Source organism: Bison bison, unplaced genomic scaffold (assembly GCF_000754665.1).
Source record: "Bison bison bison isolate TAMUID 2011002044 unplaced genomic scaffold, Bison_UMD1.0 scf7180017864108, whole genome shotgun sequence".
Lineage (NCBI taxonomy): Eukaryota > Metazoa > Chordata > Mammalia > Artiodactyla > Bovidae > Bison > Bison bison.
Window position 1 is genome coordinate 5872767 of NW_011494680.1, and position 6757 is coordinate 5879523.

Sequence of the window (6757 nt, forward strand, 5' to 3'; positions counted from 1 at the left end):
TTTCATTAAAAAAAAAAAAAATCACTGGATCTGAAGAGATTGCCCATGGAGTTTACATCTTTTTTTTTTTTTTTTTGGAGTTTACATCTTTAATAGGACAGTCTCACTAAAGATTCCCTAAAGATCTGCTCCATCTCATTTTCACATGCAGTCTGAAGATCTGTACAAGATTTTATCTTCAAGTTCATTTGTGAAGTCGGTGATTAAAGCCAGATGGATTTCACTTCTTAGAGTCCAGGAATTGTCCTCCCTCCAGTGGTGACTGACCAGGTAGTGTGTCAGGACTGGGCACTGACCCCTCTGCTCCAGATGTAGACTTCCTGTGAATCCCTTCATCTTGTCTTTGTTCCATAAGAACAGCTGCTGACGTCTGAGATTTTGGCAGCCAAAACATTATAAAGTGAAGTTAATATTCCACCTTCAAAGGAGGGCTAATTATTGACACTGAGGAGCCAGCTGAAGTCAGAAACCTGTGGGCAGTAAAGAAGCTGACTGTTGGATACGTTGAGAGTGAAACTTTGCGTTGTTTGTTCACTGCACTTGAGTAATTAAATATTGTTCAGAAGTTATGGGGAAACACTGCTAACTACTAAGTGGATAGTTTTCCTGTATCTAATAGTTTTTTTTTTTTTAACAGGCACTTAACAGTAGATAACTTTACCAAGTAATCTGAAGATTAACCATCTAACGTAAAGTGAGGTTTTGACATGACACCTGCATTAGAATGTAAAGTTGGTACAGTACTTACGGTCATGTTTTTGGGTCTGAAGACTCACTGTCTTTCAGTCAACAAACCTGGTCATTGTGAACGCTGTATTACACAGGGCGGAGTCTTATGGCCTGTGTAGTTTGTCCTTAACATGAGAGAAGAGTAGATTCTCTCCACAGTTGATAATTGATAAAGAGAAATGTCTGACTGCTTCTTAAGCCAGGTTGCCCAGATAAGTAGTGATTGACAGACGTTCAGATTATATCCACTAACATAGATTATCTTTTTACTGCTATAATTGAAAAAATCATCTGAATACCCAAGTGAAAAAATTGAGTTCACAAGAAAAGTGCAGTATCTAATTGCCTGGGTTTCTTTACCTTGAGTAACATGTGGACTTCCTTAAGGAAAAAAATAATTCTTTTGGACTCAATATTGTCTTGAATTATTTTTGTTAAAATATTGTTTAATGCATAAAACTGTGTTAATGCAAATGTATATACTTCTTAGTCCTATAAAATTATAAAGCCCAATAAAATGATAAAAGTTACAGAGTAATTAAAATGTAAAAGACTTTAATACTGAAAATGTTTTATTGAATTAATCTCTACTTGAAATGTAAATATTGTCTCTCCTTGGCTTTCTGTTGTTGTCATGTCTATACTATGTGCTGCTGGACCTTAGTTTTTTTTTGTTTCTCTTTATCTTTTTTTCTCTTGCCATACTGGTACAAAAAAACCTTTTTTCTGTTGTCTGACCTTCATTTGATACACACACACTTCTGCATTAAGTCCCCCTCTGTGCTGTTCTTTACCAGAGAACTAGAACTCCTGACTTTTTGGCTTCCACTTTGAGACCATAGTTGTTTTAAACCCTGGTTCTCAAGAATGACCGTGACACTCACTCTGCTGTGTTCATGGCCCTCTGTAGACATAAACATAATCTGTGATTGGTGATGGTCGATAAGTTGATCTATTAGTAACATTGTTTTAAATCTGGGTGATAACGGTTTAATCCCTTGTATGTTAGAGCTAAGTGCTGCGATTCCCCATGCTTAGTGCTGCGAGGTGCTGAATGCGTTTATTGGTTTAGAAAGCAAACTGCAGGTGAACATGGCCCCTCCCTCTGTGAGTCTGTCATCAGTGGCTCTCTGGTAGTCCCCCTCACCTGTGGTCTCTGTGTCTCCCTCTCGTCAGCCCGTTCCTGTGCTCCGTCATGTAAGGTGGATCCGTTCTCTCAGCTGCTCCTCGGATCATCCTGGATGTGCTCTCTGCACGTCATCTCTCAGCACAGACTTAAAGAAGACTCGTGATGGGGCTTCCTTGGTGGCTCCGATGGTAAAGAATCCACCTGCAATGCAGGAGACCGGGGTTTGATCCCTGGAGAAGGAAATGGCAACCCACTCCAGTATTTTTGCCTGGGAGATCCCATGGACGGAGGAGCCTGGCAGGCTGTCCATGGGGTCCCAAAGAGTCAGACACGACTAGAGCGACTAACACTGTGAGCGGCAGCTCACACCATCTGCTGTGCGTGGCTCCTTCTTGCCTGTGCCCTTTGTTTACCCCTTCCCCTCATTACCTGGGTCCTCTCGCACCTTCGCTGCCACCTTGGTCTGGAGGTCTTCTCCCTGTCACTCTTGTCCTGTTTGACACACAACATGGGAGGGCATGTATTCGTCTCTTACGTGGGGGCACACACCTCACTGGCCCACCAGAAGCACAGGCCCTCCCCTGAGCTGAATCCTTGTGTGTGATGTTTTTGCTTTATTTGCTTCTGAGAGTTCTAAGTTGCCCATCATAGTAATAAGATTTTAATAATATTTATAAATGTATTCTAATAATTTAATATTATTTGAATTAAAAAATCTCCAACGTATATTTTTTGAAACTATAAATCAAAATGTGTTTTCTTATTTGAGATATTTAAGATTATTAGAAATACATTTTTGAAACCAATGTACTTGGCTACAAAGAAATGTTGGAATTATTTATTTAGATTAAAAATTATTGACATATCTGCCAGAAACTAGGTTACTTTTTATGTGATGCAGATTTTACTGAGTTTTGTTCAGCAGACAGGCTGGGGTGTGTTTTCCAGCCCTCCCTGTGTTGAGTCCTGGTGAAGACATAAAGGTAGACGGTGCTATGGATGTTACAGGCCTCTGCCAGTTATAGTCAGCCCTGGTGATGGAGTGAGTGATGAGGCCTGTGGGCCTCCCCTGGAGCTCCTCACTGACAGCCCTAGGCTAGCCCTAGCCCTAACCCTAGCCCTAGTGCTGTCAACCATGAGGTTCTAAGCTGAGCTGGTGCAAGTCCTAGGGCAGTTTTCCCCATGGCTTTGGGCAAGTTAGCCCTGTGTCCTTCAGTTTCTCCTGAGAGGAGGTTATGCTTACCCTGTAGAGTTATGGTTTCATGAAATAGTAGAAATGCTCTTAATCACAATCAGATGCAGAATGATTTATCAATAAATGGTAGTATTAAAAAATGTTACTTAATCTAAGAACGTTCACTTAAATCATGTTAAGATATGCATTTACATCAGGTCTGTCCTCGTGTGTAAGGGGTAGGCTGACTTTCCAAGAGGTTATATGAGGTTCTATAGGCTTCATTAAACCACTCATGCTTTCTGAAGTTAATTTCTGCTCATGGTTGAAGACTGACAGATGGTGTTCTGGGTGCCAGGGAGACATGGCATGCCTGGCACCCCTCCCCCAACCCCCTGGGTATAGTCACCCTGGTGGGTCCACCCCTGGGGGCACACCACTCCTGCCCTCCCATGTCATGTCCATTATTAGTGCATTTATGATTGTTGTCATTATTGTTCTGACCAATACAAGTTACAAGTGGACCTGGAGGGGAGTTGGTGTGGTTCATCCATGCATTCATCTCACGCCGTGGGGACACACACCTCGCTGGCCCACCAGAAGCACAGACCCTGACCTGGAACTTAGAGCAGGCCTGCAGAGGCTGGACCATCCTTTTTGCTCAGGGCGTATAGAGGAAGCCCTGGACAAAAGGGACTAAGCCATTTGAGCTAACTTGGTGTAAAATGCTGCCTAGTAGGCTCCTTACTGGAGGGTTAGTGACCGACATCTCAGTCGGATCCTCAGGGGGATCCAGGATCCCCCATCTGGGGAGGGGGCTCCCTGGAGCTGAAGCCCCACTGCACGGGGCTCCACCCCACCTGGAAGTGCAGGCCCAAGGCCAGGAGAGCCGGGAGAGGAGGTTGGGTCATATTTATTATTCCTGTTTCTTGCAAAGTCGAGATGTAAATTACATATCATAAAATTCACTTTTTAAACTGTTCAGCTCAGTGACTTACCATATCCACAAGACTGCAAACATCACCACTGTCTAATTATAGAACACTCCAAAATGATGGATATTGGGCTATTTATGTATTTTGGCTGTGATAAGTTACTCTGTTACAGACGTGTGTACAAATGTTTGTGAGGACCTGTTTTCATTTCTCTTGGGTGGATACCTAGAGGTGGAATTGCTGAGTCATAAGGTAACCCCATGTTCAGGCATTTGGGGAACTGCTTGGCTGTCTTCTAAAGCGGCTAAGCCATACATCTCCACTTCCGCACCGACACTGTTACTGTCTTTGATTCTCACCATCCTAGTAGGTGTAAAGTAGTTTTCGTTGCAGGTTTTCCTAGTCACTAGTGATGCTGAATGTCTTTGTACAAGATCACTGGCTATTTGCATATTTTCTTTTTTTTTTTTTTTTGCATATTTTCCTTAGAGAATGTCTACTCATGTCCTTTGTCTATATGAAAAACTGGCTTATTTGTTGTTTTATTGTTGAACTGTAAGAGGTCTTTGATATTCTGGATACCCAGGTGGTGCTAGTGGTAAAGAACCCACCTGCCAATGCAGGAAGACAGACACAGGTTTGATCCCTGGGTCAGGAAGATCCCCCGGAGGAGGACATGGCAGCCCACTCCAGTATTCTTGCCTGGAGACTCCTGTGGAAGAGCAGCCTGGTGGGCTACAGTCCATGGGGTCACAAAGAGTTGGACACGACTGAAGCAAACTAGCATGCACGCAGGATATCTTAGATAGTCTGGATATTAGAGCTAATTAGATCCATGGTTTGCAGATATTTTTCCTGTTCTCTAGGCTATCTTTTCACTGTTTTTGATACTATTTCTTTGATGTGCAGATTCTGAAATTTTCATGCAGTGTAATTTTTCTATTTTTCCTTTGGTCATTTGTCATTTTAATACTGTGTCTAAGAAATTATTGCCTAGTCCAAAGTCATTGTGATGGTTAGTTTTGTGTCAACTTTGCTAAGTTGTAGTAACCAGTGACTAAATCAAACACTAATCTGGGTCCTTTGGAGATGTTTTGTAGAGCATGTTGTCCTTAACAACGTGATGAACCCCACCTCTGGTCTCCTGAAGGCCTCAAGCAAAAACAGTTTTCCTGCAGGAGAAGTTCTGCTTCAGGATTGTAGTGTTGAGTGCTGCCTGAATTGCCAGCCTGTCCCCACAGTCACTTAGGCCAGTTCCTTAAAATAAATCTATCTCTATGCCTGTCTGTCTCTCTTTTCTTTATCTGTCTACCATTTATCTGTAATGTTGTGTTCTAACCGATACAGTAACAGAAATTTACATCTATGTTTTCTAAGAATTTATACTTGTAGCTTTTACATTTAGGCTTTTGGTCTGTTTTGAGTTAATTTTTGCATATGGTGTGAGAGAGGGGTCTAAATTCATTCTTTTGCATGTACATACCCATTCATTTTTAGCACCATTTATTGAATGGTTCACCTTTGTTGAAAATCATTTGACCATATGTCTGTATGGGTTTATTTTTGGACTCTCAATTCTGTTCCATTGATTTATGTATCTAGCCTTAATGCCAGAAGCACAGGTAGTTAGTATAGTTTTATAGTTAGTTTTGGGATCAAGAACTAGGAGTCCTCCAATTATGTTCTTTTTCAAGATTGTTTTGGTTATTCTGGGTCCTGTACATTTTCAAATGTACAATTCTTTCATGTTGTTTAAATTTATTCCTAGGTATTTTAGTTTTTGATGTAATTTTCAATGAAAATTATCTTAATTTCTTTTTTTTGAGAGCTAATTATTTGTGTATAGAAATGAAGCTGATTTCTATATATTGATTTTGCATCCTGCAACTTTACTGAATTTGTTGATGAGTTCACACGTGTTTTTGGTGGGATCTTTAAGGTTTCCTGAGCGTAATAGCACGTTGTCCACAAGTACAGTTGTGCGTCCTCCTTTCTCACTTGCATCCCTTCCCCTTCTTTTTCTTGCCTTATTGTTTTGGCTAGAACTGTCAGTGCTATGTTGAATCAAAGTGGTAGAAGTAGACAGCCTTGTCTTACTGTCCTGGAGGAGATGATTCAGCTTTTCACCGCAGATTGAGGTGTTAGCTGTGGGCTTGCACTTTGTGGCCTTCACCAGCTGAGGTATATCCTCTTTGTACCCACTTTGCCTGGGGTCCTGTGTTTGCCATCTTACTGAACTTACTAGTGTGGGTAGGCTTTTGGTGTAAATTTTTAACGGTTTTCTGTATGTAGGTTTGTATCATCTGCAAATAAAGATAGTCATCCTTATTTTCCACTCTGAATGTCTTTCGTTTCTTCTTCTTTTTTTTAACCTAATTGCTTTTCTGCTATCTTTTGCAGTCATAATTTCTAATTCATTTCCTAGCTCATTTTTTCTTCCTTTCCTTAATTAAGAACTTTTTTTGTTTTGGAGATCTAGATATTTCTAGCAGTAACATTCATTATGAATTGGATAAAAGGCTTAGTTTGTGTTTATGTTTTAATCCAAGGGAGTATAGTCTTGAAATGCTCTGTGTTGTACAACTGGTCCATGGGATTGTGTTTCTTCAGTCACTGTGCTTTCCAGCAGTGTGTGCTGCTGCTGCTAAGTCGCTTCAGTCGTGTCTGACTCTGTGCGACCCCATAGACGGCAGCCCACTAGGCTCCCCTGTCCCTGGGATTCTCCAGGCAAGAACACTGGAGTGGGTTGCCATTTCCTTCTCCAATGCATGAAAGTGAAAAGTGAAAGTG

The 6757-nt window shown here is 41.3% G+C and overlaps 1 protein-coding gene across 1 annotated transcript in view; it reads left to right on the forward strand.

The window, feature by feature from the left end:
• UBE2V2 (ubiquitin-conjugating enzyme E2 variant 2) overlaps positions 1 to 1297 on the forward strand; it is a 23779-nt gene extending 22482 nt beyond the window's left edge. The window contains exon 5 of the mRNA XM_010838940.1: positions 22 to 1297. The gene's annotated coding sequence lies outside the window, so the exon portion shown is untranslated. The remainder of the gene's footprint in view (positions 1 to 21) is intronic.
• The last annotated feature ends 5460 nt before the right edge of the window (positions 1298 to 6757 follow it).